The 27,893-nt window shown below is 36.1% G+C and overlaps 1 long non-coding RNA gene across 1 annotated transcript in view; it reads left to right on the top strand.

The window, feature by feature from the left end:
- LOC132517272 (uncharacterized) overlaps positions 1–27,893 on the top strand; it is a 273,893-nt gene that overhangs the window by 115,597 nt on the left and 130,403 nt on the right. The window contains exon 2 of the long non-coding RNA XR_009539661.1: positions 6,618–6,687. This is a non-coding gene — a long non-coding RNA (uncharacterized LOC132517272). The remainder of the gene's footprint in view (positions 1–6,617; positions 6,688–27,893) is intronic.

Genomic DNA, 27,893 nt, shown 5'->3' with positions numbered 1-27,893 from the left:
AAGTTTATGGTTCAAGATGATGGTAACTAAGCGCAGTTGCTAATACTTTCATGCCCAAGGTAAAAGTAACCAAGGTCATCATAACCCTGCTTGATATTCATACCTAGCTGGATGTAAATTCAGTGTGGAACTTTGGGATTTCACCAGGTCCTGATTAGTGTTTTTAAAATACTTCTGGTATTTTTCTGCTGTAAGCCCTGTGTTGTTTCCTTAGTGCTGATCTAGCCTAAGGCCAGCCAATCTCCAGTCAGAGCCCACAGCACACACTGCTCATCATCAAGTTTCTCTTTCCAGCTGAGCCTTAATGGGTCCTCCAAATCCTCCCAAGCAGCCAAACAACTGATGGGAGTTGGCCAGAAAACTACCTATCATCCCAGGAATGGGAATTCAGAGAAGTGATGTTAGTAAAGGCTAGAAGAATTAGATGAGGCTTATGATGGAGATCAGACTTCAGTCTTGAATTATGAAGACAAGGGATAATGGAAGAATTCATTTCAGTATTCTGATCCTAGTCTGTACCACCATCTAACATTTATGTTTTAAAATACGCCATTCTATTTTCTGGATGCCGATCCACATCTCCAGCAGCAAGTGCATAAGACGTGTTTTATACTAAATTATTATTCGTGTGTTCTCACCCTAGCCAATTCAATTTTATTTTTCATCCCGACCACAGATGGGTTTGCTCATTACCAAGGATGAGAAAAAGAGGGAACGTACATGGCTTGTTCCTACTAATTTCTAGTGGTCTTTCATGCAGCCAGCTCATATTTGCAACACTTGGGAAAAACAGATAAGAGCAGCAAATAAAGAAGTAGACAACATAAGGGACATTGGGAGTGATTAATATTGGAGATTTTAATTCTGTGCTTTTTAATATTTTAAGGGTCTCATTTCTTTTGGAAATGTTCATGAAGGCTATTGATTCTCATGCCAAGAAAGACATGCCTATTAAGACATTTAAAGTGTGTATATGATCTCACAGACCACGAGGGGCATCCATGGATCACAACATAATAACCTCTGTGTTAGATGGTGGCTTCCCAGAATAAGACATCCTATTACTACTCGCCAGCAGTTGAACAAGGGCGTGATTTTTCCAGAAACATAGCACCTTGTAATGCAGGGACCCCCAACCCCTGGACCATGGACCTGTACTGGTCCACAGCCTTTTAGGAACCAGGCCTCACATCAGGAGATGAGTGGCCGGCAAGTGAGCAAAGCTTCGTCTGCCGCTCCCCATCGCTTGCATTACCGCCTGAAACATCTCTCCCCCAACGCTCCCCCACGCTACTGTCCATGAAAAACTTGTCTTCCACAAAACCAGTTCCTGCTGCCAAAAATGTGGGGGACCGCTGTTGTAATGCATGTTGGATGTTACATGAGCCAGAGCTTCCTCAAACTTCTATTCATCATTTTAGAGCACTGTTCTCCCATTTCAGCTACTTGCATTCTACTTTCATGATTTTACATATATCTGTATAAAATGAAAATTTTAAATAGTTTGTTTAATATTTTTCTTTAAATTAATTTTCTAACAAATTATTTTCTATAAACTTTATATTCCTACAGTGAATGTAAAGTAGATATAACGTCCATATAGATTTTCATTCCCATAATGATCTTAAGAGAAATTATTATCACTGTTTTATAGATGTGGATACTGAGGTCAGAACATTGAAGCAACTTGGGTAATAAGTGGAACAAGTAAGATTCAGGTACAGATCTAACTGGCTTTAAAGCCTCTGCTCTCAGCCACTGAGTTTATTACTTCTTTTGTTTTCAGTAGGCTATAAGATGAGATGTATAAATGAAGACATTTAAGGAATCTGGACAGATTGCACTAATAATTTGGCTATAAATTGACTTTCCCTCATAAAAAAGTTAGCAAAAGATCTCATAAGCATTTATATAAACACCTGAGCTTACGTAAGAATTTTTACTCTTTCTTGCTTTCCTTTCTTATTACAAGAAAAATACTTGTATTGCAAGAAATTTAAAAACCACCCTCCAAAATATTATCTGGAGATAACCACTAATAACATTTTTGTTTCACTGGGTTTTTTTTCCATCCATAGAGGGAGCTGCTATAATCCTATTTCATAAATTTGAAGTTCAAATTAAAGTCAAAATGCTTTTTTATTCACATTATAATTATTCTTAGCATTATGCTGTATGACTCCTGCAATCACAAAGGGAAGTTCCATTGCTAAAATGTAAATACATAGCTAAGAAGAAAATATAGGTAGAGGAATGACATCAGCGAGATGGCAGTATGAGAATTTGTAGAGCCCATCCCCTCTCAGAAACATCAATTTGGACAACTATCCATGCATGAAGATACCTGTATAAGAGCTAAGGGTTCCAGGTGAGAGATTACAGCATCTAGATGGAGCACAGAAATAGGAAAAGATGCATTGAAGAAGGTAGGAAAGCAGTTTCATATCGCCCCCGTTACCCCTCCCACAAGCCTGGACAGCCCAGTGTGGAGAGAGACACCTCCTCCGTGGGGGAGAGTGAAGTAAGCACCTGACCTCATTGGGGATCCCACACCAGGTCCACGGCAACACCACGCAGACTTGTTGCAGTCCCAGGATCTCAGTCTACCGCAGTAGTAGGTTGGCTTTCATGGTGCCTCGCATGGCCCAGGTTCCTGGTGGGGTCCCATGAGCCTAAGATTTCAGCACAGCACAGCACCAAAGCAGCCCCCCAAACCTAGGCTCCAGGTAGGTTATTTGGAAACAAGCTCCTGGTCCAACCTAGCACCAGGCCAGTTTTTCCATGAGCTTAGCTTCCCAGCCAGATCACATGTACCTAGACCTACAGATAAAAAGATGTTCAGCATCACTAATGATCAGGGAAATGCAAACCAAAACCACAGTGAAACATCACCTCGTATTTGTTAAAATGACTGGGGCTTCCCTGGTGGTGCAGTGGTTAAGAATCACCTGCCAAGGCAGGGGACACAGGTTCGAGCCCTGGTCCGGGAAGATCCCACATGCCGCAGAGTAACTAAGCCCGTGCACCACAACTACTGAGCCTGTGCTCTAGAGCCCGCAAGCCACAACTACTGAAGCCTGCATGCCTAGAGCCCATGCTCTGCAACAAGAGAAGCCACTGCAATGAGAAGCCTGTGCACCACAGCGAAGACCCAACACAGCCAAAAATAAATAAATAAAAGTTTTTTAAAAATGGCTATTATCAGAAAGACAAGCCATGACAAATGTCAGTGAGGAGTGGAGAAAAAGGAACTCTTGTACAGTGTTGATGGGAATGTAAATTGGTGCAGACACTATGGAAGACAATATGAGGTTCCTCAAAAAAAAAACAAGAATAGAACTAACATGTAATCCAGAAATTTCACTTCTGGGTATACATCCAAATAAATGAAATCACCACCCTCTTGAAGAGATATCTACACTCCCATGTTCATCGCAACATTATTCACAATAACCAAGACATGAAAACCACCTAAGTATCCATCAGTGGGTAAAGAAGATGTGGTATATGCATACAATGAAATATTATTCAGCCATAAAAATGAAGGAACTTCTGCCTTTTACAACAACATGCATGGACCTCGAGTGCACTGTAGTAAGTAAAGTAGGTTATACAGAGAAAGACAAATACTGTATGATCTCACTTACATGTAGAAGCCAAAAAAAGAGCTGAATTCATAGAAACAGAGTAGAATGGTGGTTGCCATGTGCTGGGGGGAGGGGTGAGAAAACTGGAGAGATGTTGGGACAAACAAAGGGTATAAACATCCAGTAATAAGATGAAAAGTTCTGCAGATCTAAGGTGTAGCATGGTGACTATAGTTAACAGTACTGTATTTGTGTATTTGAAATTTACTAAGAAAGTAAATCTTAAATGTTCTGACCATACACCAAAAAAAAATTAATTATGTGAGGCATTGCAAGTGCTAAGTAACCTTATTGTGGTAATCATTTCATAATTATATGTGTATATGTGTATACCTAAAACTTATACAATGACAATATAATGTGTCAATTATATTTCAGTAAAGCTTGAAAATATAAAGATTTGAAAAGAAAAAATGTATATAATAAAATTACTTAAAATAATTTTCATATGGTACTTTCTCATCAGTACATTGTCATTTAAACAAAAATTGAATTATACTTTTAACTTTCAGACCCTTAGTCTGTTTTTTTTTAATTTCATATTTTGTATGGAATTTTTTCAGCTTTCTCATAAAATTAAGTACTAGATGTAAATCTTGAAAACATCTTTGACTATTTCCCCAGGTTATGACCCAGAGGTCGATTTCTTGATCAAAAGGACTACTTATTTTAAAGCCTTTTAATATAAGTGTTGGGTCTGTTTGTTTATCTGTTTATTTATTGGCAACAACCTTCTCCTTTGGAATACATTCTTGTGAAAACGTTGGTTAAGGTTTCTTGCTCTGGCTTAGAAAAATAATGGACATGTGACTCAGGGCAGGTCAATCAAATGCTACCTCTTTGAAAATGAAGAGTATAGTCAAAAAAACTAAAAATACTTTGACCTGGTTCATTTCATTTCAGCCTCCCTAAGAGATATCCATTAGCTCATGCTTCATGTACTTCCTCCCAGTGTTTTTCTACCTCTGTCTGAACCTGCTCCCTTCAGTTCTAAGAACTCTGAGGTATCCTGCTAATGAAGTCCTATCTGCTTCAGTTGGCTAGTCAGTTTCTAATGCCTCAAACAAGAATTCTAAAGAACAACATTCTTGTTTGTAAATTTCTCTCCAAAAAGATCAAACCAATTTCCATTTGCATCAGTAATATATGAAAGTGTTAAGGTAAGATTCTGAAAGAAATGGAGAATACCCAAATGACAAACTGGAACTGACTGTGTTTTCTTTAAAATTTGCTTGATCAGAAGCAACATTCTCTCTTCTTTCATTTTCATTCACTAAGTAATTCCTGTCTTGCAGTTAACATCACAGTGAATGAATGAAATCTCAACCTCAAAATTAGAAAACTCATTTTGTGATGGGGGCATAGTAGTTTCTTCAACAAACACAAATGTGTTTTGCTGTGCTCTGTGGAGACTTTCTTTTTAACAGTATGCTTGAATCTCCTTTGGAGTTACTTTGAAACTTGTCCAGTCTTGCCAACAAGTGATTATCAATTAGATGTTTCTGTGAATAAACATCCAATTTACTGCAGTGATTTGCAGATACAATTTTACCCCTTTCTGTGCATCTGTTTTTATTTAACAGCATATAGCAATAATGAATATATAAGCATAAAAATAGCCAGGTATGTATTATTTTAAGTGGTAATTAGGAAGCAAATCACCTGTGGAACTCATGGGATGATTGTTAGGGTCTATTAGGCTTGAATAATCCCATTTACATTTGGAGTTAAATTTAAACATAGAACAAAGGATTAAAAGCCAAAAGAAAACACAGGTATTTAAGTATGAAGATGATATGGTGACTTAACTGACACTGAGGCTGAAGACAGTTGTTAAAAACAAATTAAGATATTCCCTTTCTGGAGAATGGAGGCAGAGAAAGAAACCTTTAATGCGTGGGTGGGGGGAGGGGGTGGGAGGGCTTCTTCAACAGCTGTAAACCCCTAAAAATAAACAAGTTGACTGATTCAACTCAAAACAGAGCAGATGGTGTTCAATAAAGGGAATATATAGTTACAATTATGAAGAGTAGGTATGCTCTCATAATTATCGGTAGAAAAAAAGCGTATATCAGTTTGAAATGTTGGCAATAATCAGGGAGGAAGAGTTTGTTACCATTTCAGTTGAAAACATTTTGAGCTATGGAATCAACTATCTACTGTGATCATTCCATTGAATGCATTCAGTGGAGAAGGACTACGTGAGAAGGGATATGCATGTAGGTTTTGGCCTCAGAATACCTAGGTTCAATTATCAGCAAGTTAGCTAATCATTTCAAGTCTTAGTTTCCTAAAATGTAAAGTGGCAATGAATCAATTGACTTCAGTGTATTTTTGTGAAGTTTAAATGTGCACAGTGGTCTACCATGTAATAAGTAGTCCAGAATGGAAAACTCCCATTATCTTAAAACAATCATGTACTATTTTCTCTCATGCCATTGTATTTGTATTTGACAAAATTGGATTGCTATGAATTAAAATATATGTTTCAAACCAAGCTATCTACTAATTTATATCAGGATTTCTTATTAGTGACACTAATGACATTTTGGACAGTTTATCTTGCGCACCTTAAGATGTTTACCAGCATCCCTGGCCTCTATCCACTAGATGCCAATAACTGCCTCCCCCAAATGCACAGCCATGACAGTCAAAACTGTCTCCAGAAATTGCCAAGTGCCCACTGAATGAGAGCCACTAAACAAAATCAAAATGCTTAGATGATGGTTTTGGGAGAGTATTTCAATGATATTTTTATTTTAATGACCATGTGTATGTGTTCACTACCTTAGATGAATATTTACTAAAATTTACTAGTAAATTAAAGAAATTGACTAAATTATGATATGACAGTAAACACCCATGGACACAATCAGTCATCTTTGAGGTATTGTTGTGTTTGAAGCCAAAGTGGAGAGTTCAAGGTGCACCGTATGCTTAAGTCCTTTCCATTCTCATCTTTCATTACAGCTGAGATAGAACACAGATGAGAACACAGGTGAGATGAGCACAGTGAGATGAGCACTAAGAACCAACTGAGGTAAATTTTAAGTGTTTCTATGTGTAAGTGAAATGCTAACTTTCTATCGTGGAACCAAAACCAGTGGTTGTTTAGTAACATCATTTTGTATTAATATATTTTCAGTTACTGAACTTCTCTTTCTGGAAGTCACCTCTGCGCCAAGTATTGGGCTAGGGGTTGACAATACAGAGACATATTCACCAAAGTCTTTGATCGATAGTCTAATAGGGGATTCATCTATGTATCTTGCTTGACTATATCCACAGGTACATTGAGGACTGCAAGACACATTAAATACATGTAAGATATTTATATAATACATAAGTGAATAAGTAAAAAGCAAAAGAAGAATTTCTGTGTCCACCCTTAGTCTGTCTCCTACCTGATCAAAGCGTTCTGGCCATCTCTTAATTCCTGTATTATAGGTTTTCAGATAAAATTTACAATGCCCAGTTAAATTTGATTCCAGATAAACAACGTTTTGTTTTTGTTTTTACTGTATGTCCTGTACAACATATGAAACATACTTATATTGAAAAAAATTATAGTTTATCTGAAATTCAGGTTTAATTGTGCATCCTTTATTTTTATTTGCCGATACTGGCAACCCTACCTAAAATTCTTCAGTAAATTTTCTCTGTCCTTAAGCTTTCCCTCTTCCTAGAATGTTTTCCCATTCCATTGCAGCCTTCCTTTTTAAAAATTTACTTTTCCTTGTCATTTCATATTAATCCTTCAAGTCTTAGCATAAATACTGCATACCCAAGAAAATCTTTACTGCTTCACCACACCAAATTGGACTCTCTATATTATATGGCATCATAGCACCTTGTTCTTCATAATATATTTGATAATTATAATCAAATTATTATATGTGCATTTATTGGATTGCTGTGTTTCTTTCTAGCTAGATTTTAAACTCCTTGCCAGCAGGATCAGGATCTGTGTTTTTCAGTTATTAGGAGCAGTCTCAGTATCAGTTATTATGAGCTCAAGAAGTATCTGTGGAATAAATAATTGGATGTGTTCATCTGGAAGAGATCTACTATTGGCTTGACATATTTCTATGTCAAGTGCTTATCAGATGTGATGTTTTTTTTTCTCTTCTAGCATCATAGTGAAGGTAGCCAAAATGGAGCTGAAAATCTATGTTGGATGATCAGATGCAAATTTCAAAAGGGAAAGGATACTCAAAAAAATATTTCTCCCTCTTTCATGTCACTCTGTATACATGAGCCAACACCAACAAAAAATAGGAAATATTTATTGAGCATCTATTACATGTGAAGCACTGTTCAAGAAACTGGAGCCATAGTTGTGAACAACAGAGTCAAACTGCCTTTTCTCTCTGGAAGAGAGACAGGCATTTAAAGTAGTGCGTGTCTGCACGTGAGGGAGATGATTTCAGGAAGTGATATAAGCAACAAAGACTATTAGAGTGTGATAAAGGTAGATGATGCCTATTTTAAATAGCATGGTCAGGAACAACCTCTCTAGAGGTAACACTTGAATAGACTCTTGAATGAATTTCGAAAATGAATGGAGATCTTCTTGCTGAAGAAACAACAAATAAATGCGTTCAGGAATAGGAATAAACTTGACACTTTTGAAGATGAATAGGAAGGCTTATATATCTAAAGTTTAGAGGGAGAGAGAGAGAGTGGTAGGCCATGATGAAGGGGAATTCTGTAGGAGCAGAGCATGTAGGGTCTATAGAGCATGAAAACCAATCTGATGGTATTTTACAAAGTGACAGGGAGCCATTTGAGTCTTTTGATCACAGAGTCGTGGTTGGCCATTTCCTAGTTTCCTGCCTCTTTCCCATTTGACAGAAGACTGTGTGTGATTGCGGGTTGGTGTCTGTCTTGCATTCATTAAGGATATTTAGAGTCTAATTGGATATAAATATGGTTCCACAGTGTTAGTGAACTTCATGTTTTAGCTACACTTGGCAAAAACATAGGAGACAATGCTAAGGTATTTAGAATTTAGAACCAAAGAGGTGTATTTATACCTAAATAGATGACTGGGTAAGTACTCTCCTTCACACCTGGATGTGAGCCTTCCTTATTTTCATAAGAGAAACCAACCAAGATGCGAATGCTGTTACTTCAGGCAGTGCCTTTGTAGACTAAACTTTGTCCTTCAAACACAGTGCTCACGTTAATTAGAACAGAACAGTAGGGAATATTAAAAGCTTAGGATAATGTGTAGGTTTACATCACCAAAATGCATCAAAGTGAATATTTGACAAGTTTCTCTTTATAACTGAATTGTCTTTTTTATTTAAGGGAGCACATTAAATACAAAGTAAAAGCTCTTTTTTTCTAATTTTTTCTACTGAAAATATTAATCTAGATTTTACCAGTCAATATAAAGGAACTTCACCAACTAAAATGAAACTGTTATTGAAGCCCCTGCTATTTGCTTAGCTTTGTGCTAAATTTTGAGGAAAATCTTTCCATGAATCCAGCTGTTACTTCTGCCTGGAATTTTCTCTTTCTGATCCCTTCTCTAAGTTTTATCCTAAGAAACTGTACTTGTTTTTTAGGACCCAGATTAAGTATCTATTAATATGACCACACTGGGCAAAATTAATTGGCCATGTTTTATATTTTCACAACTCTTCGTCTGTAGAACTGATTACATCTTCCTGAATTCATCAATTCACAGATCTGTCACCTCCACTTGATTGAGAGCTTCTCTAGAGTTTGGATTTGAATGCATCCTCTCTATATCCTCAAATATTAACCTGGGTTTGGCATGTGATGTATTCTCAGTAAACAGCTGCTCAGTGAAGATCTGTGGAGGTAACACAGTAAAGATATAGTCCTTTTTTTCAAGGAGCTTCTGTCATATCTGAGGATGAAATGCTAATGAAATAATGAGAAAAACAGTAAGGTACCAAACTTCCTGGTTGTAGACATTCAGAAAAGAGATAATAGTTGTTGCAGAAAAACTTCATGAAGGAAGACAACTTGAGTGGTGGTCTCAAATATAGAAGGTAGAGGAGATTTAACAAGTACTGGTGAAGCTTGTTGTAATAATTGGTATATACATGCAATGTAACTGAACCAACAAGAAATGGCTTTGGTCCTGGGTAGAATAACAATTCATAGAGAAGGTATCTACTTAATTCAGGGTTCTAATAATTACACAAGGGCTCTTTACAGAATGTGTTGAGGGAAAAAATGGACTCCACAAAACACTGCATAGGTATTCCAACAAATAGTTTAAGTTAGGCTAAATTAATTAAATGGGCACTAGCAGTTATTCAGCAGATTAATTTTTCTTAGTGAACAAAAGCAAAAAAGTCCTTGGAGAGAAAGCTAGTTTCAGAGCAGGACAAAGAAGTAACTTCTTACCATCTGATTCCTTTTCTTTCTTGCATGGTAACAGCCGTGCTTAGGCAGCCTAGATAATACCAGTGTACCAAAAATTAGATAAAGGGCTAAAGAAATCAATTAGTACACATTTATATAATATCTTCTATTCATCTAGATTGGGTCCAGGGTTTTCGATTACTCAAAGCATAATGCTTGTTTCATGTTCACAGAGAATTCCCAGTCTCGGGAGGTGAATGAACACACGTGAAGTGAGAACAAGGCAGTGTTTATTATTGTGCTAGTTTGTATACTGACTAAATTGGCTGATCAAATTCTAGACGCTAAAGTTTTCTCAGAATAGATAATATGGATTAGTCTTTTAGAGAATGAGATGATGATGTGCCAGGTGTATGTGGGTTCCTAGAAAAACTAGCTTTGGCTAGAGCTAAGGGTAGATTGTGCTGTGGACATAATTTATATGTACAGGATTGGATTAAATAATGTGGAATGAAATTTTGGATGCTCTTTAAAAATAGGAAGACAAGAACTGATCTCCTTAAATGGCCGATACTACTTTTATACTCATGAAGAAAACTTGATTTGGGGTAGGTATAATTAGATTGGAACATTTTAAAAAATGTTTGAACTAACCATTTGTGGAAGAGAAAAGAGGGAAAATTATTTTTATTGACTTTTTTCTTTCTCCTTTTATTTTTTTTTCTTTTTTATCTCCTTTTTCTTTTTTTCCTGCTTTTTCTTCTTTGCCTCCTCCTAACCCTTCTCCTAGCTTGCTTTACTTTCCTCTGAAAAGTGATGATCAGAGCAAAAATATGTGAGATCTGAATATCAGTCTCAATTGCCTGCATGACAGATTTATATCAAATTACTCAGGTCAAAGATATTTAATGTGCCTTAGACACAGTGGTAAATTAGATTTTGAGCACATTATATAACATATTGGTAACTGAAAAAATATTTTTGAAGAGCATTTTCTTTTTCAAGAAAATTCACTTTTTGTTTTAATTTGTTATAAAATTGAGAGCTTCGGCATACGGTCACTTCACTACTGTAGCATAGTTGTAAAGTGCATTGCCTTCTTACTGCTCACTTCTCTAGAAGGCTTAGCTGGCAATTGTCAAACAGCCAGAGGGAGAAGATGATTCTCATTACCATAGAAATGGCAACTGGTCAAGAAGAAAGTCTAAATCAGTGTTGTTGCCATGACATGTTGTAGTGAGGATTCATAGGGTGCACTTTTCATGGGCAGATGAATAGGTGTCTGCTGAAGACTGGCCCTAAGGATGGCTGACGTCAGTCCAGCACCTGCCCTTTTGCAACATGCTGGACCCTTTTATTACTGGAAATAACTCCGCTGAGTAGTCTGGGCTTGCTGGGGATAGAGCAGCCACTGTGTTCTTTTCCTCCTTCCCTAAGAACACAAATGACTGTGTTTATGAGAGGGGTCGGAGTGGAAAGCAGATTTCTCACTTCGCTTCTTTTTTCCATTGGGTTACATCCACACAAGAATGTGGGCAAAGTTAGCTCATGATCTACAACACTCTGAAGTGTTTAGTGAATTTAAAGAATTCATTTAGAACTTTAGTACATGAAAATAAAAAGGATGTGGTTGGAGGCACTTGGAATGATACATGTCCTTTCTATTATGGTTCCTGGTAAATCAGTGAGGGTCACCATCATGGAAGCTAATTTTACATGTAAGGTTCAGTGCCTAGGGCCATAGAGCTTTGAAAGGCTTCTGAAAATACTGAAATAATGTATAAAATCTACATATGCATAGATACAAACAGAAAAATTTAAATTAATAACTGCTTAATTGTTTACAAATTGTTTTATGACAACTAGACAACTGCAGTTCATTGCAATTCTTATATAGATATTAAAATAGTGAAGTATAATCAAACCCAATAAGATTAAAATCATAAGAAAAATGAATAATTTATCTTATAATAAAGTCAAAATTATAAAAATTAGAACACTTCAATTTCATTTATTATAATTATCCATGATATTTATTGGGTTTGTGGGTATTGGGTATATTTTAATATGCCTAATACAACACTGGGTACGGACTCCAAAAGAAGAAATATATGAACTATGAAGGTCCTAAAATGGACCTACCATCATCTATTCGCATAGAAATTTTGAGTTTTCTCTTTGCTGTGTCACTCATCTGTTGACTTCTTTTCATTCCCATGCCACTTCATCATTATTTATCATCTGAATCACCCCAACTTTTTAGTAATAGTACCTCCTGCCTCCAGTTGTGCCTTTCTCTTATCAATCATGCCCGCTGCAGCTTAGCATCATCCTCCATCCAGCTCTGACCTTGTTCTCCCTTTTCAGTGTCTCCCAGTGCTTGCAGAGTAAAATCCAACTTTTTTAACATGATAAAAAATAACCTCCTGCTGTGATTTATGTCATAGAGTGTTCTGCCTATGTTTTCCTCTAAGAGTTTGATAGTTTCTGGCCTTACATTTAGGTCTTTAATTCATTTTGAGCTTATTTTTGTGTATGGTGTTAGGGAGTGATCTAATCTCATACTTTTACATGTACCTGTCCAGTTTTCCCAGCACCACTTATTGAAGAGGCTGTCCTTTCTCCACTGTACATTCCTGCCTCCTTTATCAAAGATAAGATGACCATATGTGCGTGGGTTTATCTCTGGGCTTTCTATCCTGTTCCATTAATCTATCTTTCTGTTTTTGTGCCAGTACCATTCTGTCTTGATTACTGTAGCTTTGTAGTATAGTCTGAAGTCAGGGAGCCTGATTCCTCCAGCTCTGTTTTTCACTCTCAAGATTGCTTTGGCTATTTGGGGTCTTTTGTGTTTCCACAGCCACTATGGAGAACAGTATGGAGGTTCCTTAAAAAACTACAAATAGAACTACCATATGACCCAGCAATCCCACTACTGGGCATATACCCTGAGAAAACCATAATTCAAAAAGAGTCATGTACCAAAATGTTCATTGCAGCTCTATTTACAATAGCCCGGATATGGAAACAACCTAAGTGTCCATCATTGGATGAATGGATAAAGAAGATGTGGCACATATATACAATGGAATATTGCTCAGCCATAAAAAGAAACGAAATTGAGCTATTTGTAATGAGGTGGATGGACCTAGAGTCTGTCATACAGAGTGAAGTAAGTCAGAAAGAGAAAGACAAATACCGTATGCTAACACATATATATGGAATCTAAGAAAAGCAAAAATGTCATGAAGAACCTAGGGGTAAGACAGGGATAAAGACACAGACCTACTAGAGAATGGACTTGAGGTTATGGGGAGGGGAAGGGTAAGCTGTGACAAAGCAAGAGAGTGGCATGGACATATATACGCTACCAAAGGTAAAATAGTTAGCTAGTGGGAAGCAGCCGCATAGCACAGGGAGATCAGCTCGGTGCTTTGTGACCACCTAGAGGGGTGGGATAGGGAGGGTGGGAGGGAGGGAGACGCAAGAGGGAAGAGATATGGGAACATATGTATATGTATAGCTGATTCACTTTGTTATAAAGCAGAAACTAACACACCATTGTAAAGCAATTATACTCCAATAAAGATGTAAAAAAAAAAAAAAAGCTTAAAAAAAAAATAACCTCCTGATTATGGCCCAAATAACTCACCTCCCCAGACTCATGTGTCTCAATCCCAAACATTGTCTTCTCTTCTCCTTTTCCGTAGACACTTTACCTTTTATTCATATTGAGTAAATCGTTTCTTATGTAATGAATACTTTTTGTTTTCTTTGGGCTTTTGCATGTATTGTTCTCTCTACTGGAAACTTATCCCTCACCACAATAGTGCACAGTGGATCTCCTCATCATTGACATCTTAGAAATCATTTGTTCTCCTTGTCAAGATAAATTGGGTGGTTATTCTATCAGCTCCCAAATCACCCTTTTCGCTCCTTGAACCTTCCACTCTCCAGCCATAATACTCTACTGATTTTTCCCTTTCCAAGTTATACTCAGGCCTCCTTCTCTGTGTTCCTTTCACATTGTTTTCCTCTTTGGAATTCCCTAGCTCATTCTTAAACTATTCAACTCATATGCATTCTCCAAGGTCTTTAAACCATACTACCTCCAAGAAGGTGTCTCTGGTTACTACTCCCCACTGTAAAAAATTTCATTCTCAGAACACATAGCATAATTATCTATTTAATTTACTCAACATTTACCATATATGTCTCTGAAACATCACTGGTGTCTTGTTATATATGATTATTCAGTTGTAGTATAAATAGTTCTGATATGAAAAGAATCAGTTTTAAGTTCTTTTAGGGCAAAAAGTATATATACACCCAGTTAGCACCTAGCAGAATAGTCTATTTACATATCAGAGGCTTGGTAAAAATTAAAATAATTAATTGAATGAATAAGTAGATAAATGACAAAATAATGATTTTGTTGAATGAATAATAGTGGCAAATGGGAAGGGGTGATTTTATCAGTTGAGAAAAAATTGTGAAAAGTTATTTAAAAATCAGATTATACGAGCCTTTAATAAATGTGGCTTTGAGAAATCACTAGTGGTAACTTGCTATGAATTCTTGACCAAAATAAAATTGACTGGTGAGAATCTTCTCAGGGAAAAAGTATTGCATACGTCAGATCAGTGTTCTGTGCACGTCTCCATATTCTCTTAGTTTGCACACTATTTTTATGAGTTTAGACTTCGTTTACATCTAAAACTGAAGGAATTAATATAATGCAACATCTGCTGATAGATTATTTAATTTGCCAGTATTTTAACCTCAGAACAAAATATTGTGGTGATTACCACCTGTTTTTGTGTTTCAGTCTGTAAAATAGTGTTGTAACCTTTAGCCTTCATGTTTTATGAAGATGTTAAATAGCATACTGCTGTGTTAAACATACCAAACCGTTAATTAGCATCTTCTTGATGAGATAGAACATAGTAAATATGGGATAGCGCATAGACATTGTGATTATATATGCTAACTAATATAATTTATTTTGGGGTTAACATTTAAAAATATTAGAAATAATAAGAGAAATTTAGATCTGAGAGGGAAGTCACAAAACTCTGTTGTAGCTCTTATACTAACCCAGCCTGAGGCTGTATTTCCACATGATTTCAAAAAACAACGTGAGCAATAAGAAACAGAAAACAGAAACAGAACCATAAAAAAGAAAATAGGTCAGCAGGTTTCCATTTCTGTGTTTTTGATGTTTTGTTTTGTCTTCACTACAGAAAAAATAGCTGAGTGCCTGAATTGTTCATTTTGCTGCCAGTTTTGTTGATAAGATGTTCCATAGCTTTTTGAATCTTAGAAATCAGCTTACTGGAGACTTTGTCTACTGTCTGTAAACAATGTACTGTCTACTATCCAAACAGCAATCAGTAGCTGCCCACCGAACATTCTTACTTATTCCATCCATACTATATGGCTGTGCTGGCATGTGGCTGGTTAGCTAGAAGCTACAATTCCCTGCATCTAGATGGGACCATATGACTAGTTCTTACCAATGGAATATGAGCTGTAGTGATGTGTTATAATTCTGGACTAAGTTGATGAACAAAATTGGGCATGTCTTCTCCATACTCTTGTTCATCCTCCATCTTATTGCTGGATGCATCTCAAGCTCCTAGAGATGGTGGAGCCATAAGATTGAAGGAGTCCCTGAATTACCCATCTGAGAAAGGCTACTCACTGACCAGGAATATCTGCACAGGAGTTATGTGAGCAAGTGATACACTTACATGTGTAAGTTACTAAAATGTGGCAGTGTATTTGTTATAGTAACTAGAATTATCATGTGACCATTAACAGTAGCATTGAGATCTTGATGGTGCCCTGGCTATTCACGATTAGATTTTTTGCTGCCAAATTTGATTGCATACTCCAAAGAAGTCTTAACAAATGTAATTCTAGAGTTAACATTCTTTTTAATCATCTGTCTATTCCTGTAAAAAAATACATATTCAGTGCTTTTGATGATAAAGTGCTATCAGTGCAGAAGTAAATAATTTAGGCAGTGCATCTGTTTCCAAGGGAAAACAAATATTGCCCAATTATTTACAATTACAGTAATTGCTATAAGGGAAACAAAAAACAGGAGCTATAAACAGGTAAACTCGATGTCCTACTCTAGTCGGGATGGGAGGGGTGATCAGGTAAAGATTCTGAGAAAATGATACTTAAGCTGTTTAGAAGTGGGCCAGTTAAAGAGGGGTAATAGAGAAGGGAGACAAGAGAGAACAGAATGTGAGAAGGCCTTGAAACATGAAAAGGCTTGGTGCTTCGGAATTTTGTGGCCATGCCAAGATATTTTGTGTATTTAAATAGTATGGTATCCCCTTGTCATAAGCATTATGTTGGCACTCAGTCAGAAAGCAGCTAGTATGTATGAATCTGTTGTTATGGACACAGCCGAGTCCTTGGTAGAATAGGGGAGGTAAACATCTATAATGAAGCGTCCTGACACTCAAAGTGATACAGTCTGGCATGGAGTCAGTATGAACACTCACATAACAAAGAATAACACAGATATCACATAATCAGATTAGACTTCCTGTTTATTGCTAGCATACACAAACAGAGCTAAGGCGACTACTCTCCTGGATTTATGTACAGAATCTGGGACAAAAAAACATTAAGTTTCTTCCATTGGGGTAACTAAGCGGAAATGCTGTGACCTTTGATTACCCATTGGTTGATGACCATGTAAAAAAGGCCACCACGCAGACAGAAGCAGAGCGGAGAGTTGGGGGATCAGGAGTGTAAGCAAGATGAGGGTCCTGCGTCAACGCCTGGATCCAGCTGTACCTAATGCCATCTCATCCTTAATTCTCTCCTTCCTTCTCCTCCTTATCCATGTTCCTCTTCCTTTTCTTCATCCTCTTCTTCTTTTGATTTTTTTTTTTGGGTGAACTTTATTTATACCTTTTCTTCTTTAATCGGGTTTGAGTGTGTCAACTGAAAGCATACCCAGAAAAATAATGCCAGGTTCCACAGAGACCTATAAATCAGAAGAAGGAGCTTAGTAGTTGCAATTAGGCATAGAAAGTAAAGTTAGTTGCCACCTAAAGTCAAATTTAAGTATAAAATCATGCCATTCAAGGGGATGTTCCTCATATATGAAGTCATTTTAGTGACTATATCCCAGAAAAAGTTTTAGGATTAATATGACATACTTTATAAAAGTTGCTGAAGCATAACAATGCATCAAAGAAAAGCTCTGACTTATTAATAGTTACCTAAAACTGTATGTATCTTTCAATTAAAAACTCAGTAAAATATAAGAGCTGAGGCATTTGTTCCATAAAATATAAATGAATTACAGTCAAAAGCTTTCATTCTTTCCCACTTTTTTTTAATGACCTACATACTGTAAACCAAAAATACATTCCTCCTGGAACCTAAGTCAAATGGACAGTAGTTTGACCAATTTATGTGGCATTTTACAGCTAACTTTTAATTACGACTCAAGGAGCGGTCCTGAAAGGTGGAAGTCTAATGTATGGAGCCTTAGGCCATACCATAATAGGTTCCTACAGGAAAAGCCACATTTTGCTCAAAGAAAGAATCATAGTGAATAACATTTCACACAAATTCAAACATAAGAATGCAAAATTGAAACACTAATACCTCAAATGTGGGTGATGCCAAGCATTTTTCATAGTATAATCACAGTAACAGGGGAACAAGTTTTCCTGGCTAAATGAGGCTCCTTTTCCTATTGCCTATGAAGTACTGACTTTCAGAGTTTTCAGTACACTTTACGCTAAATCTCTTTGGGATATAATTCCCATCAAAATCACTCATTCAGAAATTAGATATATTGTGTATCAAAGGTATTACTACAAGAGATTATAGGCTGCTCTACTCAGAAAATTTAGCCCCGTTGGTGAATTTCACTGGAGCTACCTCAGCAGCCATAGGATGAAAAACACACTATAAAAGGCTTTATCTTTAGGGAATCTGCCTCACCTCCACATTTCAGCCTTGCCAACAACTCTTTTCTGGACTTATTCCCAAACTTTGGCCTCAGATCTAGATTTTTTTTTTTTTTGCCTGTCTTCTCGGACTTTATCTGTAGAATAAACTTTTTTAAGTCAAGACACCCTCATGTTGTAGGCTTTTTTATATATCTTAGTCCACACTGGATACCCTTCCCCATTCTTGTCTCATAGAACCCTAACTTGGGCCCATATTTTTCAAAGAGGAAAGCTTGAACAATTCTAGATTACTCCTAGAGACAGAAAACAAACCAAAACTGACCTAGGTGAAAAAAATAGGTGACTTGCATAACTTTAGAATACAAGGGCAAAGTAGAGTGATTTTTTCCAGGAAGGTCCAGAATCAGGATCTCAAGTGATGTCACCAGAACTCATTTTCTCTCTGTGTTGTGATTTTCCTTCATTTCGGACCCATTCAGTCAGTCTCTTCCCATGTGGAAAACACCAACACTATCAGACTTATATGTGGTCCTCTGAGGAGTGAGTCCCAGCATAAAAGAAAGTTTCACTTTCCTAAGTTCCAGAAAATCCAAGGATTCCTGGCTGACTTTGGTCATGTTTCCATTCTGCTGTGGCCAGAAGAGAGAACATGCTGATTGGCCAAGGCTGGATAATATACTCATAATTGGAGCCCAAAGACTGATAATAAGAAATGGGTGAATCCAAAAATTAAGGTCAGTGTGCTATTATCAAAGGAAGGAAGGGTAGATGTTGATCAGGCAAACAGATCAAAACAAATGTCCTTTATAGACCCACTGCCATAATATAAGGCACACCTAACTTCTCCTGTGATCAAGGCGTCATTTCTTTCTCGTACTTACTATATTTGATCCCAACTAGAAATTGCAGTGATTGCAAAGATTACAAATTGCAATGATTTGTGGGGCTCAGTCTTTTTCTTACTGCAGTCTCTATGGACCTGTGATGATTAATCCACGTCTAAATGTATCTCTAAAGGAGTTATGGTGATTGTATAGTCAATCCCAAGAGAAGCATGTCTAGTTTAAACAGCCCAAATAATCACAGTGCCATTTCCCCAAATTCAAGGAGCCTATCCCTCAGCAGTGAACTGAAGCCAAACTCCTCCTGGGAGACTAAATGCAGAAAAGGAATTGATTTTGTTCGGTTTCTCACTAACATTAATTACCATTCTTTGATGTGCCTCAGATGCTCCTTGACAGTGAGATGATCTACTTGTGGCAAAAAGCCATTCATTTCCATCTGTAATGAAGCTTGTCTTTGTCCTGGTTAAATACAGACTGGTTACGAGGGTCATATTATTTGAAAATGTCTTACCTGCCTTCAAGAGACAGATATTGATATGAAGTGATCTTTCTTTTTTCCTCAGAAGACAATTTGATAAATTTCAGGCATATATTTAGAGCACTTGTTGGCTTCTAATGGAATGAACTGGGGACACAAATTATGGCTTGGACTTCTATTATAGGATGTTAAGGGAACTAGTAGGTACATAATATATGAGTATCATAAGATGAGCAAGCTGTGTCTTATCCATAATTGTACTTATGATAATAGTGCCTGGCATATAACAGGCACTCAAAAAATATCGGTGGGGCTTCCCTGGTGGCACAGTGGTTGAGAGTCCGCCTGCCGATGCAGGAGACACGGGTTCGTGCCCCGGTCCGGGAAGATCCCACATGCCGCGGAGCGGCTGGGCCTATGAGCCATGGCCGCTGAGCCTGCGTGTCTGGAGCCTGTGCTCCGCAACGGGAGAGGCCACAACAGTGAGAGGCCCGCGTATCGCAAAAAAAACCCAACCAAACAAACAGAAAAAATATTGGTGAACAAATAGATTACAAGATAAAATAAAATTCTGAAGCAGTCCAATTCTAAGTCATATTTAATCTGGTGAAAAATTAATTGAAACTCAATCCTCTTTGAAATTCAGTACAACATGGGAAAAATAAACAGGTCACATAGCTAGAAGATCAATAAGTTGAACCCAGGTACGTTTGATTCCAGAGTCTACTCTTTTTTGTCTTTCATTCACTTTGTCAGCACAGCAGATTTTATGCCTGAGGGGCATGGACTCCAGGAATAAACTCTTGGGTTAAATTCCAGGATTCCACCACTCACTACCATGTGACTTTTGGAGGAGCTGCTTAAACTCTCTGTGTTTCAGTTTCAGCAACTGGAAACTGGGACTATTATGTGACAACTTAAAAACATATTTTTTAGGTGATTAAAAGAGTTCCTGACCGTAGAAAAGTCTACATATTTTCTTGTTAAATAAGTTCCAGAAACAAGTGCAATTTTTAGTCAAAACAAAAAAATTCAACAAAAGCAACCAGTGTTTTAAACAAAGGTCATTTTTATCAGAAGTTACCCCATATTTATTTTATTAGATCATACTCTAAATCAATGTCAAAGCCAAGAATATAGAGAAGACTTCATGATACCTGTAGCCTTATTTATAAACATGCTGGAAATGTCAGAGGGCTTTAGTATACATGGATACACCTGGTCATGAATTCCGTCCATTCTGATGATAGCTTATTTCAATTACTTTATAGAGTTCCCTGGGGTGGTTCTCTACCTTCTTTGCACACTCTTAATTCCAATATAGATCTCTACCACACTTCTTTGATACTGATGGTTTCCTGAGTAGAGCAAAATTTGAGTGCAGTCATATTATTTCCACAAATATTTGTTGGTTTTGCAAAGCATTTTAAAATTGAAACCGGGTATTCCTATATATAGGGTTCAGTTATCACCAGAAATTTCTCATTGGTCACTCTTCTCTGCTTCTTCCAGCCTTTCTTCGGCTCCTCTTATCCTCAAGTCGCCACTCAGATTTTCCAGCTTCTCTGTTTTAGCCACTTGCCTGTTCCCATAGTTTCTATGCCGAATAATTTAGATCTTTGTCCCTTACTTGACTTTGGACCTTTCTTTGCATTTTTGAAGATTGATTAATGTACTCACATAAGGCAAGGGCAATGTGCTTTGAATTCTACACTTTATATCTGCAGAGGGTTTGACAGTTCATTCTTTCTTTAGTTTCAAGCAACCCAGGCTGGTTCTGCTTAATTAAATGAATGGAATTTACTGGAAGGATATGAACTAGTTCCATTTAAAAAAAAATTACAAAATCAAGTCTCCAATAGGACAGGATCTGGGAAGTCGGGACTAGTGGAGAGTCTCAGCTATCTTCTGTTTTCTATCTCTCCTCCAGGCTCACATTCCATGGAGAGGATATTATTTGTCCTAGTTTACAAGAAGTATTCATTTATCTCCTGAGAGAAGTACACAGTCTTTGACAGTTCCACCTAGATTGTATCTAATGAGGAAAGTGTGGTTCCCCAGATAAAATCAGAGTTTTCTTATTAGAAGGTGGAGAAATGGAAGCTGGGCAAAAAAGCTGATATGTGCTACACTCTGAGTTTAGTTACTTAACATAAACCATTAACAGTTTTAGGTCACATTATGTTGAATATATTAAAATATAACATTTACTATAATAAAAAATGTATATAGGTTGAATAGATTGAAAATAACTTTTGATTTTTATGGCTCAGATTTTCTATAAGCCAAACTGAATTTTCTGGAATAAGTACAGGAAAAAAACAAAGATTGCTAAGGAAAAAAAAATTCAATATAGCAAATTTACTCTAGATACTTAAAAGCATTAGGAAATTTTAAAAACAGCCATTTTCATTATGTCACATTATTCCTGAGATTCAAATAATAAAAGACCGAAATATTTGAGGATTATCATCTGTAAAAAGGAAAGAACAATCCCAATTTTTTTCCCTAGTTTTCTAGTGGAATTGTTATGTTGAGAATATCATCCATTTTAAATGATTTCAACTACTTTCCATGGACTGAAAAAACAAAAAACCAAAAATACAACGTAGCATATATATTTTCCCAAAGGCATAAATTAGAGGAGGCTTCATCTAAACATCTGCTGTCTGGTTTATTTTCTGCCTTGACCTAACAAGTAGGTATGAGATTGTTAACTGATTTGGAATGTATATAGTTACCATCTACCATTCCCAAATGACTGCAGTATCAGTGCTTAGCTGCCATTTCATTGTACCTGAATGTTTCCACTGGTATGTGCTAATCTAAGAGATACAAAGATAAAATACCTATTTTTCCCCAAGGAGTTTATAATTTAACAAAAATATACAATAAACAAAAATGGCAATATAACATAAGAAATATTCTAATGGGTTGTATAGGTTAAAAGAAGAAAATGTTTATGTATACTTTTTTTTTTAATGGGTACTTGGGGGAAGAGAACAAAGTTGTATGAGGCAGAGCTGAGGATAATTTTCAAGAGATTAGACTGGGGATTGGTTAGCATGAGATCAATATAAAATTTTTGCCTATAAAATTAAGCTCAAAGTGATTATTTACACTAAATAATTAAGATAACTCATTGCTCAAAATCTTTGAGTATTTAATCAGAGCTTCACTGTATATAGGACTTTCTGAAGGAGCAAATACTAAACTGCTTAGTAGGACTAATGATAAGTAATGGGTCTAATTTTAGGCTTAGCGTTTTAGAAAATAAAAATACAAGACATCCAGTTAAATCTGAATTTCAAATATATGATGAATAATTGATTTAGTATAACCATGTGCCATGTAATACTTGGGACATATTTATACTAAAAAATATTCCTAGTTATATTTGAAATGCAAATTTAAGTAGGTATTTTCTAGTATATCTAGCAATCGTAGCCAGGCTGAAAAAAAAAAAAGAATAGCTTTGTGAAAATGAAGCAAAGACTGTGAGGAAATGGTAACCAATGTGTATATCTCGGTGGGGGTTGGGGAAGTATTACGTAGCCAAGAGATGTTTTTCATCAAAGCAGTATTATTATCTGAAGACTTTATGATTTTTTAGTTACTTAAGTACAATGGGATATTTTATGCCGCGCTTTATATAAATACTCTCTGTCTCTGAGAAACTTCAGGAAAAGTGACTTTCTGTCTATAGGTTTGAAAAAACATCCCAACTACGGCTTGGCATTAATCAAAATGCAAACTAACATAAATACCAAATTCTTCTATGACTCTATTGATTGTTTAGTCTTGGAAGGATTGCATTGTTTTATGTGGACTAAAATTCTGGTTGCATTAATTGTAAAACAGTTACGACTTCAGGAATCATATTATAATTCTCATAGAGCTTGAAATTGGTAATAAAAATCCTAAAAGTTTTTTTTTTTGATATATTTTGGAAAGTTCATAGACTTGTCATCCTGGTCAGAACAGATTTACTCTTGTACATGATTCCTTAATTTAAACAAGCTTTATATTGATGTCTTCAGTAATGAAATGAATGCAAGGAACTAACAGAAACTCTTCTGTGGTACTTTAATCTATATAGTGTCATTCCTTTAGATAGAAATCATAACCTAAGAAACTCCCTCTGATATCCTGAAAATTAATCTGTGCATGGACTATATGAGCAAAGAAGACTGCAGAAAAATAACCATTACATTTGTTTCACCCAATTCTTAACTGAGAAGCTCTTAAAAATCAGGAAAGACTGAAAACATTGTTTTTGTATAAGATTTCTTCTTAAGGGGCGGGAGCCTACATTTATACATTCTGTTTGGGTAAAGCAGTTCACTTCTACTCGCTTATGTTTAGCCCTTAACAATACTATGGAAGAATGTAAAGGTCATTTTTTATGCCTTGAAAACTGCTGCATAAGATGAAAATATGAAACCATAGAGCATATGAAACATATTTTCATAGAAAATATGAAAAAAAACCTTTCCTAGAAAAATATGAGTATGCAGAATAAGATCTCCTTGCTATCATTTTTATGTATTTCTAAATATCTAAATAGTTCCTTATATACTATTTTAAATCAATACAATAATCACTATAAATGACATACCTCCAAATTCACTTCAGAAAACCTTTGGCAAAACAATTATATTACAGTCACCATTGAAAGCAGTAATTATTTTATTTTTCTTCCATAATTCTTTTAAAGAGAGTATGAGAGAAAGCCAAAGGAAATAAAATCATAAAACAACTTATTGTAGAGCCATGGCATTTTTGAACTAAAAAGAAACTCATGAATAATCCTTCCAGTTCTTCATTCAAAAACATATATTGAGTCCTGTCATAGCTTGAGCTGCTACAGAAAAATACCATAGACTGAGTAATTTTAACAGCAGGCATTTATTGCTCACAGTTCTGGAGGCTGGGGAATCCAAGATCAAGGTGCTGGCAGATTTGATTCTTGGTGAGGGCTCTCTTTCTGTCTTACGAATGGCTGCCATCTTGCTCTGTGCTCACATGACTTCTCAGTGAGCATGTAGAGAGAGACAACAAGATGTCTGGTCTCTTCCTACGAGAGCGCTAGTCCTATTATGAGGATCTCTCCTTATAACCTCATCTAAAACTAATTATCGCCCAAAGGACCTACCTCCACATACTATCACATTGTGGGATAGGGCTTCAATATATAAATTTGGGGGGGACTTAGACATTCAGCCCATAATAGGTGCCCACATAAGCAAGGAATTATTCTGTATACTAGATATATAGTACTAAACAAATCAGGTAAAAAATTCAGTCCTCTACATACTGTATGATTTCAATTACATGACATTTGGGGAAAGACAAAATTGTAACAGTGATAAAACAATCCCAGTGGTTGCCAGGGCTTTGGAGACCGAGGATTGAATTGATGAAGCACAGGGAATTTTTTAGAGTGTTGAGACTGTTCCATATGATACCGTGGTAGTGGATACATGACATTATGCATTTGCCAAAACCCATAGAAATTTGCAGTACAAGGAGTAAATCTTAATGCGTATAAGTTAAAACAAAATCATTTAAGACATTGAGATTTCTCGAATAGAATGTGGAATGTGACCAAATAATCCAACTGTATTACGTATTTTATGAAACAGTCTCACTGTAGAAATTGGAGGGGAGAACAACTACTGACCCAAGTAAATTTAGAAATGACTGAAGTCTGTAAGAATAAAGGCAAAAGAAACTTTACATAAGTACTGTTCTCTAGTTGATGAAATAGTTTCCCATGGGAGTATGAGTTAACAATTGTGATATGGTATACCTGTATACCAGAACTGAACAATTAAATAAATGGATGCCAGAGATTGAGGGGCAGGTTTCTCACTGTTGTAATGGAAGTTTACAGATCAGCATTGGGAAGAGGCTAGAATAATCTATGTGGTAACATATTAGAGAATGCTCCAGTAAGAAGCAGCAAGCTTTACATCCAGATTGTGTTTCTAATACCACTATGCAATAAAAGGAACCACTGTTTCTTAAAGAAGTTGTTGATTCTAAGACTGAGATGGAAGAAATACAGAATGAGCCTGAAACATCTTGTATTGCCAGAAAGCAAAGAAATGCTTTTTCTAAAAAATTGGTAGTATGTTCAAGGGAAGCAGAAGCCAACTAAAAGAGCTACCAATGACAAAAGCTGAGCTAAATAAATAAATAAAGTATTGGATTATAACCCAAAGCATAAAATAAATATCAATGGATCTATGTAGGTATAAATAATTGAGTAAATAAATAAATGGAGGGGATAGGTGTAGATAAATCTCCTGAGTAGAAGAATCCCAAATAATTTTTGTAGATACTCCACTCTGAAGGAGGTGGAACATAACTCCTTACTCTGTAAATGTGGGCCCTGCATAATGACTTCTTTCCCAAGTGTACAGTATGGAAAGGAAGAAAAAAAGTAACTTTGCAGTGGAGAAACCTAACAAATGCTACTTCGACCGGCTGATCAAGGTCAACATCAACAGTGATACGTCATATTAGTAGTATCTACCCATCATATGATATGATGAGAATAGCTTTTTACCTGTGATCCTCCTTTCCAAATCCATGACCCTAGTCCAATCAAGAGAAAAATATCAGAAATCTCAACTGAGGGCTATGCAACCAAATACTTTACCAGTATTCCTCAAAAATGTTAAGATTATCAGAGACAAGGAAAGTTTGAGAAACTGTCATAGCCAAGAGGAGCCGAAAGAGACATGAGGGCTAAATGTAATGTGATATTCTGGGTGAGATCTGGAACAGAAAAAGATCATTAGGTAAAAACTAAGACAATTAGAATAAAGTGTGGATTTTAGTTAATAATATGTATTAATATTGATTCATTAATTGTAACAGATGTGCCATATTAATGTTTAATAGTAGGAGAATTGGATGAGGGGTATACGGATGTCTTCTGTACTTACTATCTTTAAAATTTTTCTGTAAACCTTAACTGTTCTAAAAAACAGAATTTATTTTTTTTTTAATTTCCGCGCTTGTGAAGGTTATATATTTGTGGAAAGAGATAGAAACATAACTAAAAATAAAATATATGATATGAGAGTTGGTGATAAATCCTGTGAAGAAAAATAGTGTGACAAGGAACGGAAAATATTGGCCAGAGTGGCAGTGAAGGATTTGCCTCATTGCTTATCCACAGATCTCTGTGGGGATAGAGCCAGGGGTTGAGCGATGACCTGGATATAACAGGCTTCTAGTAGTGAATGATGTAAATAAGATAAGAGGAATGATAAGTCCTGGGAAATCTCAAGGCAAATATTATTAGTGACACTCTAGAAGGGGAAGGAGAAGTAAAAGTCTTTACCAGGAAAATACAGAATCGTCTGGGCACTCCTTCATTCCAGTCGACAATGTGGAACCAAGGGAAGAGGTGATTTGGAGCGTGTAGAGTGTTGAGACTCTTATTTTAAATGGAGAAGATCAGTGCAATTTGCTCCTTTTATAGATGAGAAATCTGAGACTGAAGAACTCAAAATAATCATCTCTTGCTCCCATACCACGATAGTAACAAATTTTGGACCGGCACCCAAATTTCTAGAATTCTAAACCAAAACACTTTCTTGTACCCCAAATGCTTCCCCTTGTTGATGATGGTGAAATACACCAGAGGCATTTGCCCTTTGAGAATATTCAGATAAAGGAAATAAATATAAATACTTATAATAAATAAATATAAAGTAAATACATTTGTTATGGCATAAATGATCAATAAGATCATACTTTGATTTATGTATTTTACTTGGGTTTCTGTTTTGAATATTAATTATTGAGAAAATTTTTGGTCTGAAGTGGTAAATACAGCCCTGACTTCAACTTATGAGTCTCAACTTGTGGAGTTAGCCAATTTAATTTTTGCTTCCTAGAATTTAACTTTTGCTTCCTAGACAGCTCAGATTCCATTTAGATTGGCTTATTGGTATTTAAAATTAGCTTCTCCATATATGTTAGGTTCTGCCATCCTTATGTAATAGCCACTTGAATATAAATAAACTCAAAAGTAAATAGAAGTTAGCTGATTCAAATGAAAATCATTTAATTGGGATATAGTCAAGATTTAAAAAACATATTGAGAACCTATTTTATGGTTGAGATTGAGTTGTATTCACACATGGCACCACTTTGATCCTTAGCACAAATACTTTACCCATAGTAAACATTGAATTAGTATCTGTTGTAGGAATGAATTGATTTTCTATGACATGTCCTTGTTCTGAAGCCTATTATGCGATAAATAAACCAATCCATTTTGTCAGTTCTAGAGCTCTTTTAGCAAGGTGAGTTCCCAAGGGAAAAGTAGAGATGAGTGTGTATATATAACATTTCTGTAAGTGTGTTTTATTTTAAATTAGAAAAAGAGAAGGAAATAAAAAAACTTTGGTATGAAAGAAGTCAAAATGAATAGAAGGAAACTGAATGAGGAAGCTTGAAGAATAGAATTATTTGTTTAGATAAGAATAAAGCAGAAGAAAAATATCTGCACCAGCTTTCCTGGTTTTGAAAATGCCGTGTAGTGAAATTTACTTAATATTTTATCATGGGCTAAATCTACAATCTTAGATTTATTATTCTGAAC

The sequence above is a fragment of the Lagenorhynchus albirostris genome, chromosome 3 (assembly GCF_949774975.1).
Source record: "Lagenorhynchus albirostris chromosome 3, mLagAlb1.1, whole genome shotgun sequence".
Classification (NCBI taxonomy): domain Eukaryota; kingdom Metazoa; phylum Chordata; class Mammalia; order Artiodactyla; family Delphinidae; genus Lagenorhynchus; species Lagenorhynchus albirostris.
Note: the sequence above shows the minus strand (reverse complement) of the source record. Positions and strands in the feature narration are given on the sequence as shown.